Consider the following 15,478-nt stretch of genomic DNA (forward strand, 5'->3'; position numbering starts at 1 on the left):
GTTTCATGGAACTTTATGGAATAATGCCCTATTACATGAAAAGATTAGCACTTACAGAATGTACTGTCCTGAAAGTGGAATGAAAAACTGGTAAGACCCTACTGGAAATCACCTCTGTATCACTATCTGTTTGTATGCAACATGTATAAGCCTACTTTCATTTATTTTCTACACTTGTGACACTATACCCTGACACTCATTAAAAATGATGGCTGCCTGTTAGTGTGTTGTGGGTAGAATGTGTACTCTTCTGTGTTCCCACTGACAGATGACATTGTGGCCAATGACCAACGATCATAAAAAATTGAATTCTAAAAATTCTAATTTAAAGGTAAGATAAATCACCCCCTTGGTATTCCTTCATATCTGATTCATTGCCTTTCATGATGTGGCAATATCAATATTTGATCTTCATTCAAAAAGAGTATAAAGATAATGGTGGTGTAAACAAAACAGCAAGAAAAATGTAACTTTGTAATCATATGTTGACAAAAAATAACAGAGATGCCATTTTTCTTGCCCTCTTTCTCAGAAAACCTCAAGCAAGAGTTTCTTATAGCTGCCTACAAGTCTCTGGCTGGGAGAATTTTTAAGCTGAGAAGTGTTTGAGTGGCTTTTTGCATGCACAACCCTTATCCATTTCCCCCCCACTATCTTAGTTGGATAATTTTTGACTTGATGATTACAAAACCCTCAGTTTCTTCTTTTTCAATCATTCCTTGATGGATTTACTGGAATGTTTAGGGTCATTATCATGTTACAAGGTCAACTTTTGGTTGATATCAATCTCCTGACTTCAACCTTCTCACATGATCTCATATTATTCTCAATACCCTCTAGTACAGTTGGGAACTCATAGTTGGTCCAGGCATAATCATAACATTTCCAACACCATGTTTTACAGTTGGTGTCAGGTTCTTTTGGTTAATTGCAAAATATCTTGTGGTTCTGTAGCCAGACAACTCTACCTGTGACTCGTCACGTGAGCACATTGTTTCAGATGTCTATGTTTTTGCTAAGCATTCATGGAAAAACATTATTCTGAAAAGAAAACAATGTTCTGATGTTGCCATTCTCAGAAAGAAATGAGAAACCTAAATTGACCTTGTCCATCCCTTTCCTGAGCAGAGCAACATCAGAAGTTTTCCCAGAGCTGGAACCAGGGGTTGGCAGAAGAGACACTCTAATGTTTGGGCTAGTGATATATTGTATGTAGGGGTGTACTTACTTTTTCATCATTTAAAAGTATTATATATGTTTATTTAGATTACACTTTGAACTGGAAACTATAAATGTTGCATGATATTTGTTAAATTACAGGCATGGCATCTATTATCAGGAATGGTTGAGACCTGGAGTTTTCCAGATAAGGGATCTTCACATAAATTGAATCACCATACCTTAAGTCTGATACAAATAATATAAACATTAAGGAAACCCCAATGGGATTACAATATTTCCTTTACATATCAATATTGTTCAAGTGAAGATCAAATATCTGTATACTGAAAAAGGCCAAATTTGCCTTGTGGTGTACTTAATACTTAACGTTCTTTCCAAATAGGCACTAGTACCTTTAATTAACTCTAACAATATATCAGCTTTTCACAGAGATAGCTCTTGTATATAATCAATATCATCTCACAATTACATACAACAAGCTGAATTTTGATTTTAGAATTATTTATTGGTATTCGTCAAATCCTGAAGCTCCCTTGTCCTCCTCTGTGCAACAGATCTGGTTCTCTGCCAGAATATTTGGCCCGGCCAATCAATAGTTCATTAAAGAGATGCAGATTTGTTTGTTCAGCTACATTAACTCAAATTGGTACCATTTGCGGCTCCGATTATCTTCTGCCTACTGGGCAGGTGCTCAGATAACGGGAGAGACTAAATGAGAGTATAAACATTAGGAGGAAAGGGTAGGCGGAGAAGAAATTGGGTCACCCTCAAGGTGAGAATGGTATAACCAGGACTGAAGAGCTTCTTGAAACCATTGGGGTGTTATTGTTTTTAAAGCAATGCTAACACTTCTAACAATACAGTTTCTTTCATAGAATTTGACGTGTTATTCAATGTAGTGATGAACACACACACATCATATGCAGAAGAACAAAAATTGTGTAATGCAAAATACTTAATTGAATGGTGGAACAGGGCTGGCTCATTTAAGAAGCCGTAAAAGCATGCGGGGGTGGAGGAGTGCAAAATTTATGGCTATCCAACTCTCTGCAGTGTTGTACGGTTAGGAATTAATGGTCCCTACTGTGAGGAAGTGTACCTATGCCCTGGATGTGGAATGTATTCCTATAGCCCCAAGTGTTGTCATTGGAGTTCTTGTTCTCTAGTTTCTATTAAGGGATGGAACACATGTTCTGTCCCTTAGAACTACACCTGGTGCTGATGAAGTAGGCTTGAGTAAGAAGATTAATCCCTACAGTAACAGACCTTAAAGAAGTTAAGTTGGGGGTAAGGGACTGCATGCGTGAGATCAAGCTAGCATTTGATGTACACCTTCTCATCTGTTATCTCTGGTTAAGAAAACACTAGCACCCAGGTTTCATTGTGAAAATCCAATACTCCTGCAAGGGACCTGGTGAGGTGAGTAGTTACATGTAGAATTGTTCTACCCTTGAGAACTGCTGCAAAAGATGTGTCAACAGTACTCTTTACTAGTACATGCCTCAGAAGTCCTCTTTTATACAAGATGGAGCACAAGATAATGTCATTAATGTAATAACAGGTGCAAGTATAGTAGCACATGGCCAAAGTCACAGAAAGAGAGAGGAGCTGCAAAAACAAACAGAGCTTACGAGTGTGGGACTACAAATAATACAAAAACCATAAATTTGTGGAGCATAACATTGGGGTTCCACTGGATAATAAATTAAAAACCCACTCCTAATATAATTAAGTTACTCTTCACTCTCCCCCTCTCAGCATCTTCTCTCTCTTCTCGCTCTTCATGCAGGAATTGGCAGTTACTGTAGGTCTAATACATCCTTGGCATGACGGGCTTCTATTGCCTACAAGACATATTAGAGCTTATTCTAATACACTCACTTTTAAAATCACGAGTCTATTGACATGGGGGGCGGGTCCCCAACCTTTTTAACTAGTGAGCCACATTCCAATGTAAAACGAGTTGTGGAGCAAAACAAGCATAAAAAAAAGTTCTTGGGACTGTGATTGGCTTTTTTTTGGTAGTATGCTATTATTATGTGTCCAACATTTGTTTTAAATGAGTTTACAGTTCTTTTATGTGCGTGCTTGTCAAATTGGTTGTTGGTACAAATCCCCTCCTCAAGCTGTAGGACCCCACGTTAATATTGGTCGAGCTATAGTTGTGTTTGGTCACACACTATAAACGTAGTGATGGGCGAATTTGGGCCGATTCGCCGTAAAATTTGCGAATTTCGCGAAACGGCGAAAAAATTTTGTTTTTGGCGCCGGGGTCCGTTTTTTCGGGAAAATTTTTTTTGCCGCGAATTTTCTCGGGCGTTTCGCGAATTTATTCGCTGGCGGCGAAACGCGCAAATTCGCCGCGAATTGGCGCCTGGCGAATAAATTCGCCCATCACTATATAAACGTTTTTGTCGCAAAAATATGTTTGGAAATTATGGACAAATAATTGTGAGTAGCAGCATTTAATACCCCCTGATTTGTGCCTATGACCATTTAAATTGTATCCTTATAGGGCCAGAAACTTCGCTGCTCTCATATTGCACCTATATCAACATATTGCACTTTATCTACATGTATTTATTGCAAAATTAATTTACCCTGTCTATACCATTAATGGGGCAGTATACCACCTTGCTCAACACAAGTGCATAAATCGAGCTTGTGCTAAACATACTTTTTGCCTATATTGTCATAAAAAAAAATCGAAGTTTTTTTTTGTTTGTTTTATCTAAGCAGGGCATTATTATTATTATTATTAACATGTATTTATATAGCGCCAACATAATGCGTAGCATGTAATTAGTATCGAGTTAAAGGCTAACTTTAGCTATTATTTAGTTGGTTTGTTATTTTTCTCAGCTGACTTTTGGCCAAAACCCTTGGTGTATTTCCAACACTGATTCCCCCTTTCATTCAATGTGTAAAAAGTGCATTGTATTTTAGCAGTAAAAATATATTTAGTGGCGACCATTGTGAAGACTCCTATTGAACTCTGGTCCAGAAAACAGCAGAGTACATATGGTGGTCACAAGATTCTAGTTCTTAGCTATTTCTTAGAAGCAATTTTATAGCTGCAGCCTTTTAATTTTTATCTGAGTTTTAACATTGATAATGATAATGAAACCTTTCTTTTTCTTGACTCAGCCTTTGTTCTATTCCCTTGTGCACGCCACATGAGCTTCAAGGCCGACCATCTGTCCATCAGGATTACTACAAGGGCAGCACCTGGTTTGCCTGCTCCCCTCTTGTGCACGTAGACATCCCAATAAAGCAGAGGGCATCTGGCATGGCTTGACACTGGCAGGATCTGACATTCTTGCAAACCCTGCAGCCAGCCATATGCAAGAACCTGCCCTTAACCTCTTCAGTCTCTATGGTTATGATCATATCTTAGCTCGTTATGGAAATATGGAATTATGGGAAAAGGACATTTTAGTAAGAAGAAAAAAAAGCAATGTTGACAAACTGGAGTCAATGAACAAGGTGAAATGAACTGTCACCAGATATTAAGGAGGTCCTCCCAATGGTGTCCAGTTGCTTCCATCAAATCCCTGACATCCTTTACCAACACCAAGTATGTGGGCAGGTGCACAGGTTGGACAATACTGATCTATTTGATCAAAGATGGAAAAGGGAGAGTCTGCTTTTTCTGACCAACTCATTCTGTCCTTTATTATGATGGTGCAGCACACACGCGTAATTTATTATGACATGACAGCTCACGCGAACCATTTATCATGGCAGCGAAGGACCTCTGGAGCCAATGATTTTACCAGGTTCAGGGCTTTATGCAGAAAGTGGGGCCGAAGAACTTTATAGAAAGGCAAAAGTAAATCTAAAGGAGGCCATACATACAGAGATCCGCTCATTTTGGCAAGTTTGCCCAACTAGCGGATCTCTCCCTGATATTCCCACCTTGAGGGATGGGTAATATTGGGCTGATCTGATCGTGGACCCTAGGGCCCAATGATTGATCGACATCTGGACGACTTTTGGCCTAATATCAATCGGGGAAGTTTATCAGATCACCCCATACACTGCCCAATAATCTTTCTGCAGTTTACATTGGCTTGTGCATGGTGTCCTTAATCTATACCCACAGAATACTTACATACCTGAAGGGCAACTAAATCCCCAGACAATTGGTTCATAACAAGTTTGTCAGAGAGCTGCTGTACGGCAAACCTACAATAAAGATATGGCCCCCATTTTCCACACAGAGCTTACTTTCTGCTCTCCTAGTTTTTCCCACCTCCTGTGTTGGACCTGTAGCAAATGTAATTTTTTTTAAATTCAATTGAATTTTTATTCATTAAAAAATCCAAATATAAAAAACTCAGAATAAAATTGTGAATAATAATTCAAATTTGTACGTTATCGAAAAATAATCGAAAAATTTGAAAAAAACTCACTTTGGAAAAAACGCTTTACGTTTGCCCTAGGCAGTTCCCATTGACTTTTACATGATTTTAGATGCCAACGTTTTCCATTTGAAATGTTAACATTTTTGGCAATAGATAAATATTGTACATTTGAGTTTTTGAACGCAAAAAAATTTGTATTGCAGCAAAAAATTTCATTAGAATTTTGGTTAAATCACCCCCTAGATCAATTTTTTTTTTTGTAATCTATATTTATGACATTCAGATACATATTCCTTAGGGACCCATTTACTAAGGGTCGAAGTGAATTGGAAGTGAATTTTCTAATTCAAAAACTTCCAATTTTAAAGTAATTTTTGGGTACTTCGACCATCGAATAAGCCAAAATTCGATTCGAATTGAAAAAACTTTGAATATTCGACCATTGGAAAATCGAAGTACTGTCTCTTTAAAAAACTTTGACTTCGACGCTTCGCCGAAAACCTGCCGAATTGCTATGTTAGCCTATGGGGACCTCCTAGAATCTATAGCCAGTATTTGGCGATTTTTTTTTTTTTTTGTTGAAAATCGTTCGATCGATGAATTAAATCGATTGAATCGATCAATTCGAATGATTTCTAGTTTGATCGAATAATTCGAAAACGGCTAAATTTAATAAAAAAAACCCCTTCAACTATCAAATTTCTACAATTCGATGGTCGAATTTCGAAGTTTTACCACTTCGAAATTCGACCCTTAGTATACGTGCCCCTTAGTGTTTCCTTTATGTAAGTTGCAAGTTGTGGAGGGAGACAGTGGAATCGGATCAGCAGATTATTGCACAACGGATTCTGCTGGCAATAAACACGATGCCGCCACCAGTAATATATACTGTCTGAAGAAGTGCTGACAAAGAAACACAAAAACACTTTATAGCTCCAGCGTTTCATTGCTGGGAATACAGATGGAGCAGAAGAACGTGTTTTTGAAGTAACTTTCCATCAGCGTCCTTGTAAACCGTAAATCAGTATCTCTCCGCAGCCCAATTACGGCCCAATCTGCAAGGTAAACACAGACGTGAGGAATAGGGAAAGGCTTGGTGCAGATCAAAAGAAATTGTGATTATCAGATCAAAGCTTTCAGAAGTGATTAAAATAAATCCCAAAAAAGGGGCAAATTTACTAAAGGGCGAAGTGGCTAACGCTAGCGAAAATTCGCCAGGGTTACGTCACTTTGCCGATTTACTAACGGGTGCTGGCGTAAATTCCCTAGCGAAGTGGACCTACTCTAGTGCTACTTCGCACCCTTACGCCAGTCGAAGTTGCGCTCTGGCAAAGGAACGTAACTACGCTATTTCACTAAGTTGCGGATTTTCGTGAGCATTACCTCTTGCGCCAGACTTGCCTTCACCACCTCAGACCAGGTGAAGTGCAATAGAGTAGATAGGACTTGGTTAAAAAAAGTTTAAATTTTTTCTAAGTCCCAAAAAACGCTGGCATCTGTTACTAAAAAGATTGTACATTTTTTTGGGGGTACCCTCCTTCCCCCCTACATTTCCTAACATATGACACCTAAACTATACAGTGGGCACATGTATAGGGCAAAATAACAACTCTATTTTATTTCATGAACCTTTCCCAGGCTTGTGTAGTGTAATGTATTTGTTGCTACATATACGTCCATTGTACTTTAACTTGTTGCCGTATGTAAATTTGCGATCGCTAGCGTAACTTCGAACTGCTGATTGTAATATCACTAGCGCAACTTTGCAAACATTCGGTAACTTGTGCGCAACTTTGGATCTTCGTGAATTTGCGCAGCCCTGGTGAATCTACGCCTGGCGAAGTGCGGCGAAACCAATGCTGGTGCAACTTCGAAGGTAAGTAAATTTGGCCCAAAGGCTAAAGGAGAATTTGTTATTACAGTATGTGACTTCCATGTATCTGAGAACTATCTCAGGGTGACTGGTTATATTTTTAAATGTATCTTTTTTCATATCAAAATGTGTAAGAGAGGGCTGACATATTGGTCACATCTGGGTCACTTAGTTAACCCTTTACGACAAGCAAATCACTGGCTACACTCCTGCCCTGCATATTGCAAAATATCCTAGTAATGTAGCTTGAAAAACAGATACATGCCCATTGAGTTCAACCCCTTTGTCTAAATGAAACTACCCAACTGCTAGTTGATACAGATGAAGCTCCATTTGAAACCATCTCCAATTTGCTTGAGAGGGAATACAATTTCTTCCTGACTCCAAGAGGAAAGGAATTGAACCAATTCCTGGATCAACCTGGCTTTTAGAGTTAATTTCAGTGCCCTGTAATTTTTCCATTTCTAAAAATGTACCCAACACTTTCTTGAAGCTGAGTAATGTATCTGCCAGTAAACAAATTATGGGTTCCAGTTTTTTACTATACTGGTGCCACCTACTCAAGCTCTGGCCTATACTGGTGCCACCTACTCAAGCTCTGGCCTATACTGGTGCCACCTACTCAAGCTCTGGCCTATATTGACGCCATCTACACCAGCAATTGTAGCTCTCCCACTGTTCCACCCTAGGAAAACTCTATCCTCACCCCCATGCCTTGGTTGATGCATGTGTTCAAATGTATCCGATTGGTGTATTTAGGTTATATTTATATACTCTGTGTTCCAAATATTTTTAATAACACACACATATTAGTATTGCTTCTCATGTAATTACTCCCAACCTAAGGTAATAACATTGAAGCAGCAGGTCTGGCCGCTAATATTTTCCAAGCATGTATTTTACGGGAGAGAGGGAGTCACGTGACATATAAATGTGTGACTTGGGTCATTTGGATATTAAACAGCCTACACAGCCTGGGCAGGCAACCTGCAAGAAGCACATTCTTCCTTGCTCAGTCTCATTAGCGGCTTCTCCTAATTAGCTGTGATTGTTTTGACAGAAGCTGTTCGTGTGACATATGGTCTTTAGATGCATTTACTGTTTCATAGCACCCTCTTAACCTTTCTTCTGTAGGGTGTGTAGCTAATGGGTGTTCAGAATGTTCTTTAAGGCTCAAGTGATTATTTTTCAGAGGTTGGGAAGATGTAATAATAGGGATAATTATAATTCAGTGATGCTTAGACATTTTCTCTGCATTAGAATGTTTATTTGTCTCACTGAGGAACAATTGATTTCTATGAATAATTAAGAAATTGGTTTTTGCTCAAAGACATAATGTCACGTCTGGAAATACAAAGTAGGGTCTCTGCACAGTTGTGACTTGGAGAAAAAGTGGTAGAGATTATCTCTTTCTCTGATTGTTCTCTTCCAGTAGTGTGGGCCTAACCTTAAACCGTAACAGGAAAACTAGTCAATCTATACTATTGTCTACATGTGCCTTTTAATAAAGGTTATTCAGGAATGAAGTCCTGAGCCAACTGTCAGGGGCACATTTGTTAAATATCAAATAGGAAAATGCAAACAGATTCTCATCAATTCCATTTCCCCCCATTTATCATCACTTTCCTGACAGTGGGGACTGTTTGTTCCTTTATGACAGTGCTCGGCACCTGTTAGAATTAAAAAGATTATGTTTAATAGCGGAATGAAATATCCGTCATTTTCACAGTGGAGCTCCGGAAAGGATCATTTAGTTGCTCTTATGGTTTTATAATGATTGACTGCAGCTCCACCTCATGTTCTAAATGAAGCGTGGATGCTTTAGTGAGCCATCTCTGCTGAATATTGTCTATAGGCTAATTAGTTTTTTTTTATTATTATTTCTATCCATGGCTTTATCCTTCACAGCCTTTTTCTTCGCTTGGCTGCTTCAAGGTTCTTCAGGCATTTTGATCTTAAAGTAAAGGGCTATAGACTTATATACTCTACATGATTAACCACTTGTGCCATGGTAATCCCTATCCGGCGGTTATTATAAGGTTTCTGTTCAGTACGCTACGTGCAAGTATAAGAAGTGTTCTACTATTTATCCCAAGTTAGCATGCATACTTCTATTCTGAATTATAGAAAGGTAGAACAAAAGGTCAATAAATTCAGAAAATGTTATGTCTTAATCATAGCTGGCCTCGCATGATAGCTTCTTAGTCAGGAAATATAAGCCTTTGAGCCCTTTTAACCGTAGAAGAATATTGAGGTTCATTAACAGTAAGCAAGGACCATGGTCCTTTTGTAATGAAAAGTTAAAAGGCTTTTATTTCTTACCGGTTCTTGAATAATGGATATATGTAAAGAGATGGGCTTCTCTGGTTAATTATACTTAGGAAGAAGGTATGAGAAAGGTGTGGGCAGTTTACAGGGAACACCTGATGCACGTTTGAATGTGTGAACTGAAGAAAAATGGAACATGTCAATAGTCTAGGTCTACAAGGACCAATTTCTTTGGCTACAAGGACATTCATTCATGCACATGGTCCTTTGCTATCCTTTTCACTGGCATATTATCTTCTACATGATTGTGTTGGTAAAGACATGCCAAGGGGCAACTAGTGTTATGAACCTCACAATATATAAAATTGGTGGGAATCCTGAAGGTATAGTCCATGGTCTCTCCACCGCCAGCATATATAATTCATGTTACCAATACCATGCCAGTGGGGTAATTCAAAAATGTATTCATGGTGCATCAAGACGGAAACATGTGTATCAAACATTTCGGAACATGTTCAACCATTTCCTAAAGTTATTATCACTTGAGGAAGGGCTGAACATATCCTGAAATGTTTGATTCACACGAGTTTGTGTCTTGATGCACCGTACATTTTGGAATCACCCAACTGGCAAAGTATAGGTAACAACTATGTCTTATTTCTTGAAGTGTTGAGAACATAATATCAAAAAATTTAAAAATGTGCTGAAACACTGGCAAGGCATTGTCATCTATATCATCTACTGTATATGGTTTTGTTACTCTGTTCTTCTTTTCTCTATGAAGCATTTAGCTCTATACTTGCTGCTCATGGACTTTTGGAACTGCCCATCCCTCAACTTATTGAAGAAACATCATCTAAGTTACTTCCTTCATGTGAGGACTTTGTTCCTGCTTTTAATGATTCTCCATCCACCATAAGGTCTGACTCAGCTCCTTGTATATATCCTTTAGGTCCCACAGGATCACTAGGCTTAACCCCATTGGAATAATGTTAATCACCTGCAGTTCATGGTTACAACTCCATGTGACCTAATGGGAGCAGAAGAGAAGGGATAGGATGCTGAATTTTCTTTTGATGTTCTGTATAGTCCCAAAACCATGGAGAAAATGCATGGATTTTTTTTAATTATGAGCCTAAGGGACTTGGCCCAATGTTGTAATACAAAAGGCAACTGGATCCCAAAAAGAATGTAAAACACCACTTAAGAAATATTAGGACACACGTTGTAATTCTGGGAGATTAGTCGGCCGGAGACAAATCTCCTCTTCTTCGGGGTGACTAATCTCCCCGAACTGCCTCCCCTGCCTTCCCACTTTTAGAATGAAGATCACAGGCGAGATGGCACTCGGAACGCTTCATTTTCCGAAGTTGCCCGTGAGGCAGGGTAGGCAGTTCAGGGAGATTAGTCGCCCCGAATAAGAGATTTGTTGCCAGGCGACTAATATCCCCGAATCACAGCATATGTCCCTGCCCTAACAGTTAACTTTTAACTTGTTATACAATGTCCTGTTCTTAGCAACATTTCCTTTGGTCTTTGTTTTCATTTTAGTTATTTGCTTTTATCTCCAGTCTCTTTCCATATTCCAGATGGGGGTCACTAAACATATTCATGCAAGAAACCCTTCCCATGGATTGATACAATGGAGAGAAATGTCATTAAAGTTTAAATCATTACTCGCAATCAATTATTTAATCTGACCTTTCAACGTAAACTGTAGGGTATTATTTTTTATTACCAGCCAAACTGCCCAATCTAATTGTCAAATTAAAAAAACCTGACAATACATTAAATTGAAAAGTGCATTGTGCGGTAGAATCGGCATGCATACCAATAGCTGTGGGTATGTGACATCATTCCTGCAAGGTTCATATAATCAGTATTTCAGCCGATTTTAAAATAGTTCAAGGTCTTTTTTTTCTTGTGGTTATTGGTGGATTTCAGCATTTTATGTACAGGAATGGGATCCGTTATTTATGGAATGGTCATCTCCCATAGACTCCATTTTATCCAAATAATCCAAAATTTTAAAAATGATTTCCTTTTTCTCTGTAATAATAAAATAGTAGCTTGTACTTGACCCCAACTAAGATAATCTTTGTAGGAAGCAAAACCAGCCTATTGGGTTTATTTAATGTTTACAAGATTTTCTAGGAGACTTATGGTATGAAGATCCAAATAACAGAAAGATCCATTATCTGGAAAACCTCAGGTCCCGAGCATTCTGGATAGCAGGTCCCATACCTGTGCTATAGTGAAAAATATTATGATCTAATCACATTGGAATCCACATTTGGTTAACCAGAATTGCCATTGTGGGACCTGCACCCATACACACACATTTTCTTGCTTTCTGTGCTACTTCTGTACCCAAAAGAGGGAATCTTTGGGAGGAGTGCACTTCCTCAGTCTAACCCTCACCCAACCCTAATGGGCAATGCTTGGCAGACCCAATATATATATATAGCAACACAAGCATGAAAAAGTCCCTGGGGGTGCCAAGCAGGGCCGGGCCATGGCGGCCAGGCTCCGTGGCAACCTGGTCAGTCCGCGTATGTGCAAACTGCCGCTTCCGTACGGCACATATGCGCAAACTCCCGCTTTCGTGAGCGAAACGACACTCTTGCGCGCACATGCGCCAATCGATGTTCGCACGCACACGCGCCAATTGACGTTCACGCTCATGCGCGGAAACACAACTCCTGGGCCAAATAGAAGAAACTGTTGAAAAGAGGCGACTGTACATGGGGTAGGCGTCAGAGAAGTCATGTGCCTGGCGCCTCCCTATCTTTTGCTCCCTAAGCACGTGCCTACTCTGCCTACCCCTAGTTCCGGCCCTGGTGCCAAGCAAGGGCTGTGATTTTGGCTATTTGGTAGCGCCTATGAGGACTGGCAGTACAGCTGGTTTTTATCCAACCAAAACTTGGAATTCAAAAATAAGCACCTGCTTTGAGGCCACCGGGAGCAACATCCAAAGGGTTGGTGAGCAACATGTTGCCACTGGTTGGGGATCACTGATGTATGTGCAGGGGATCAACTGAAACCCACCAAACCGGTGGTCAACCCATAGGTCAACCTGCCCATCACTAATACATAACTTTGAATTCCTGGTAATGTGTAAGCTCTATTGCCCAGGCGACATTTTGAAAGTTCAGTTCAATCACTGTGAGCTGGTGTCTGAGGTAAATAAATAACTAGGGTAGGAACAGCCCTGCTTTGAACTGGATATAGCTCCTCCTTGGCGTCATTGCAAATCATTATGTAAAGGACATGACAGCATTACCTTCCAGGGATAGCATTAATCTCAGAGCAGCCCCTAAATCACAAAGTGCCCCCCAGCAAGGACAGCTGGCAAACAACATACATGGATGCAAGGTAGAATGAGTTACTGTAGTTTTGAATCCTGATTTGTTTTTTTTCTATTCAGCTTGCTGCCTCTTTCTGTAATTACCCAGCTAAGCTCATTTTGAAATGCCTGTAATTAAGACTTAATTAACAATTCATCTTCATAAGTAAAACATTCTAATTGCTTCTTCACGTAATTGCAGCCTATGCATGTACTTATGTCTGTGACACGGACAACTGCAAACCTTCAGATGCAAACCTTCAGATGCATTTCAACTGACCCCCTTCCTGGTCGCTGATGCCTGCTAAAAATTTCCTTTCTGCTCTTTTGAACCGATGGTCTGGTGCTAGGTGCTAAACAGTAGTTGTGTAACTAATAAAGCATGGGCTCGGGTGCAGAATGTGCACCCAGGTACATTACCGAGACCCCCTCCCACAAAACTTGAGTCCCTCACACTACAAATACGCACAGTCAAGAAATCTCCAGTCCTCCCACCCACTACTTACCATTTCCGCAGCTCTGGTAGGCCTGGGTTTGATTGTATTCCCCCCTGGCACCCTCCGCACCCCTGATAGTTACGCCACTATTTCCTTCACATATCACTGTGCCACATAAAGGCACTTGGGTCAGTTGAGCCCACTTAACGTTTCATTTGATACTTTCTAATGAATCGCTCTCAAACCATGTTATTCATATTAATTGAGGTATGTAATTATGGCAGAAGCCTACTCAGCTGCTTTTGTTGGTTAAACAGAGACACGGAGAGATGTCTGTGCTCCTTGTTCATTTCCTATGTGATGGTTGATCTCAGCGGGAGATCTGCAGCCGAGATGTTTCATTATAATGATCAGTTCATGAGTGTTTACAGCTTTGCTTTCATTGCTGCTTGAAACAGATTAGAGCTTTCTGTGCATTTGTGGCACATTGTCACAAGAGAGGAACTTGAGTTCAGATGAAGATTTATTTCTCTGCAGCAGAAAAGACCAACTGAGCATCAGCCATTCGTTTCTTATGATTAACTCCTTTTTGTGTGAGGTCAGAAATGGAGGCCAACACTGGGGAGATCTCAGGCCACTTCCAGAATAAGTAAAAAGCAGAATGAAAGATAAGACTAGAGGAATATGCAGCTGTCGTTCCCTACATGGCTACCATTCCTACATAACTTCAATTTGTCTACTAGAAATACTGTACAGGGCACTGTGCTGGCTTGACCTGTGGTTCCTCTTCAAGCTAGAGTTTGGCCAACAGACCTGTGTTGTGGGAAAATCCAGTTTCTGTAAACAAAGGTGGCCCTTGGGTGGCACTTAGGAGAAAAGTTAGAGTGCTGTAACTTCAACTTACCTGATCCTTATAGTAGTTGTTCCCAAATTGTGTCCCAAAGAACATTAGCCATTAATGAACAAAGAACAAAATTATGTCCCAAAGAATATTAGCAAAGATGATCACACTGATCGTCAGCAAAGAACATCACAACCAGCAGTAATAGTTTGCAGACACAAGGGAAAGACTGGCTTCAAAGAAATAAGATTGCTTTTATAATGTGAGTGTAGTGTTTTAAAAAGAATACAAAATTGCACTATATAAACTTTTATATGTAACCCTTTGTTGGAACACTCTCAAGGGTGGAAATAGGGGTAGACAGAACAGGCTAGGACGCAAAGTTAAAGGGCAGCCAGATATGTACCTCTTCTGATGCCATCCTCTAGTTCAGACCCTTGTGTCCCACACCTGTGGCAGCAATTGTTGTATGGGTGGAGTGTTTGCTCATTGGCCCGGCACTGTACATTCTCCTTTACTGTAGCTCAGTTATGACAATCAGGTAAACTCGGACGTCTATGCATGAAAGATACTGGGACCTGGGATTTATAGCGCAGTGCCTCGACCTAGTGGGCACTGAGGCATATCACCTTAGGAGAATTCCACTAGGAAAAATAAACCATACAGTTTGCAGAAAACTACTATTACTTTATACAATAATAATAATGAAAGAATCAGTAAATGCAGTTCAACAATATAACCCCGCAGTGGGGATCCAAGTGGTAAATCCAACTCTTGCTCAGTCTTTACCAGGACACAATTCCACACTCTAGGTGGACTAAAAGAAAGTTGTTCAGTTCAGTCCCTGACACTTTGTCCCTTTCCCAAGAGCTCTTATGTCACCATGTAGTGCAACCTCCCATTTAGCAGGTACACGTATAGGACCAGTCCTCACCCTGGGGAATCACACGTGGCCAAAGTGTCCACAAGCAGGAGACAGAAACTAAGATCTTCTTAAGGCGGGAGCTCAAATGCTTATTCAGAGTAAAGCACGGCTCTCCAAACTCTCCTTGGACAGTATTTCCAGGCAGCACTTTCTCTGCTGTCTCTCTCTGGCTCTGATTGTCTGTTGCAGCAGAGGCTCTTTTATAAGCTCTCTGTAACCCCATGCATTTGGCTCCAAAC

The sequence above is a fragment of the Xenopus laevis genome, chromosome 5S (genome assembly GCF_017654675.1).
Source record: "Xenopus laevis strain J_2021 chromosome 5S, Xenopus_laevis_v10.1, whole genome shotgun sequence".
NCBI lineage: Eukaryota > Metazoa > Chordata > Amphibia > Anura > Pipidae > Xenopus > Xenopus laevis.